The following is a 3,633-nucleotide window of genomic DNA, read 5'->3' as shown; positions in this document are numbered from 1 at the left end:
CGAATAGTGTATTTGTGATTTTGTTTGAGTGTTTGCTTTACTTCCTTGCCCTAGCGTTTCTGGAGTGCCTATGGTTGAAATGTGTGGCCTCTGTCGCAAATACGACGGCCCTTCATTTCTGCCCCATACACTTTCCACGTCGTGTATTTGGACTTCTGTAACAGTATTGGTGGTTTAGTTTTGAGATAGTGGGGAAAGCCTTTTTTTTTCTCAGAAAGCACTGCAACCACATGACTTCACCTGCATAAATGTGTTGTACAGGATTTTACGGTGCGTAAGCGACTATCACTGCAGCCTTCATAATAGCAATTATAGAAAGGTAATAATGGGCATGTCATGAATGCACAGTCACATCTTCGTTTCGTTTCAAGGCAACAAAATAGGTGAAGATGGAGCAACAAATTATAAAATTTAATTTTAATGGTCAAAAAGCATGGATAATATAAGAATTTATAATTTTAGTCTGCAAAAAAAATTCTGAGGGCACTTAAAGGGTAACTGAAGCGGTTTTAGAATTCGATAAGTTTAGAAGGGCCGAATGTGTGAAACATACTGGTAAAGATTATGAAATCGTTGTGAGCTAGCATTTGAAATGTGGCGTAATCGCCGAATAGTGGCATCAGCATTCTGGCTTCTCTGCAGAGCACAGCGACGGACAGAGGCCCCGATAATGTCATGTACTACGCTTCCAGCAAAGAAACGGTTGTTTCATGGAAGAAAACCAATGCCATCGAAGGTGAAGCTTACAAAGCATTGTTCTGCGGCATCGGGAGACACAGAGCAGCATGCAGGCAAAGCCAGCAGACAACTGAAATTTCGGCGACAATGATGTCACTACGAGTTTCCCCGCATTTGCCAACACAGTGAAGAGAAGCCTGATCAATGCCGTGGTTTTAACTGAGGATTACATCATTATTTTAAATGCTAGTGCAAAAACACTTTGCATGCTTTACCACAAGCTTCCTAGATTCTAATTCTTCAATAACCTCAAACTCTCAAAAAACCATTTCAGCCTCCCTTCAAGTCTGCTTACATAGAGGAATGCGAAATCATGTGTTTTGAGGAAAGGAAAGGACACAATAGCCCTGGATCACATCTCGGTTGACACCTCAGCCTCGCCTTAAAGCATGCAAGTGAAGGTGCATATGTCATTGCTCCGAACCCCTGTCGCAAGCCAGCATGTGACTGCATTAACTCAATTACATTAATTAAATAGATAATTAACCAAATAATCATTCACATTTTATTTTGTTATCTCTCACACGCTGTAACTTGTCTGTCCTTGACCTTGATAATTGCATCAGTTAAATTACATTAATTATTTTATTCATTACAATTTCCGTTAATTTAACCACAGCATATTTTTTACATGCCAAGTATTTCTTTCACCAACATATTTACACAAAACAACGCTTTGAATGGAAACATTTAAATCATTAAACCAATTAACTAATTACAATTGGTCAGTCTCACTATTACATCCTACACACTCATTAATGTATTAGCCAACACCGTTAAACTTTTTCACATTCATCCATATGGCGCAACGTCTTCGTGCCGACAAATTTTAATAACATTTTGCTGACATGTTTTCCCGACAGGACATAGCCATATAATGCTTTCGCATTAATAATCGAATCCAAGAACCCAGCAGAACATGTCACAGACTGCGCTTTTCTGTGCTTTTGTTACTGAAGGACCGCACCGGTCGGGTCGACGCATTGCCGTGCTTCTGCCAGTAGTTTGGTTTATGGGGATTTAACGTCCCAAAGCGACTCAGGCTACAAGGGACGTCGTAGTGAAGGGCTCCGGAAATTTCGACCACCTGGAATTCTTTAACGTGCATTGATATCGCACAGTACATGGCCCTCTAGATATAATTTCGCCTCCATCAAAATTCGACCACCACGGCCGGGATCAAACCCGCGTCTTTCAGGTCAGCAGCTGAGCGCCATAACCACTGAGCCACTGCTGTGCCTGCTCCTGCCAGTAGCCTGGTGCGGAACCGTACACTTGATCAGTAACCGTGTTGGCCTGAATCCCCCTGCAAAATACTAGCCGACATAGCTGGCAGCAAAGTTGAGGCCAACCACTAGCTGATTAAGTTGGCGGCCAACAATTTTCTGAATGTCGGCCACACGTCGGTAGTCGGTCAAGGATGCTTGGGATGTGTATGTATACGAGTGACAAGTTGCAAATTAGAACAAGCTGGAAGTACAGTAGACTAACACGCTAAGAGAAACTCGGTTGAGTTACTAATCATCGGGTGTGACTAACTATGTTGGAACATATGGTTTTCCATAGATTCCAATAAAAAAAATCCGCTTAAAGTGCACTGTTTTGTGTGTTCCTAAGGCTAAGATGAACTTTTGAAGTGATCGCTCACCATGGCGTTCAGTGCAACGGTGCTCGCGGGGGCGTCTGCGCGGCGAGCAAACCAGAATAAGCGTTTCACCACAAGGAAGCGCACCCGCACAGAGAGCTCCCCACAAGCTTTCTTGTGAGTGCGGGGAATTTTAGATAAGGTTAGATCTCGGTGTTGCGCGAATAACGTGCAGTGTGTTGCCGCCAGTGGACGAAGTCACGCAAGAGTGGAGTGCACCTGCGTGTTGACTTGGTGCCGACTGGAGCCGACTGGAGCTGAATTTTCAACTGATGTGGTGTCGATTCGCAGCGGAGATCCAACAAGGCCAGATATAAGCGTCCCCTCGGACGGACTAATAGACGTGCGATGCAAATGCTAACGACTTTTGTAACTGCCTCGCTGTAGAAGGAGCAATACGATTTCAAACCCTGTACTACAGTTAACCAGCTGGGCGAGAGCTTGGAGCTGGAGTAAAAGAAAAAACAAAACAAAAAGGACACAAATAGCGGTCACTGCGGAAAAGGACGCCGAAAAAATAAAACTAGATTAATGGCGTTTTCAAATGGAATGATGTGAGCGTACTAGCCGAAACCACTCATAAACTCACTTGTTACACATAAATATGGCGAAATAAATGTTCTCTTTACAATTTTCTCACTGCAGGACTAATATTCAGGTCTTCATGTAACATATATATTCGGACACATCTAGCATTCTCATGTATCCTTACTGGGGAATTTCTGATAATACAAATAATTTTATGGTCCATTCAAGTCTGTTTCAAAGGGAGCCTACTGTGCTGACCCCTAGCCCATAGTGTGTCCTGGTGGTCTTCATTTCGCAGTGTTCTGCAGCTCAATATCACTACTGTAGTGGGCGTCCTCCTTGTCAGTAGCCAGTGTTACCACTGCACTTCATACATCCACAAAACCTCAACGATAGTTGAACAAAATATTTAATGATGAATTACTCTCCAAAGGACATGGACAAAAAGATCCACCCAGTGAGAGTAAACACTCAGCTTTTCACAACCATCTTTTATAAGTCGATAAGTTATGAAATTTGTATAAAAGTAAAAAGCTTTATCTGTACAAAACAGACAAGATAATATGCAGTCACAAAAGCAAAGCCATAATTAGCTACATGCAGTAAAGTCATTCCCTGCCTGGACTTTGACCATTCCTATGTAAATTCAGAATGCTGCATAAAAAGCTCTCGTTACATTTCTGAGGCAAGTTCACACAAAAGGTCAGCTTTCGTTTCACAGG

This window comes from Amblyomma americanum, chromosome 2 (assembly GCF_052857255.1).
Source record: "Amblyomma americanum isolate KBUSLIRL-KWMA chromosome 2, ASM5285725v1, whole genome shotgun sequence".
NCBI lineage: Eukaryota > Metazoa > Arthropoda > Arachnida > Ixodida > Ixodidae > Amblyomma > Amblyomma americanum.
This window is presented reverse-complemented; position numbering follows the sequence as displayed.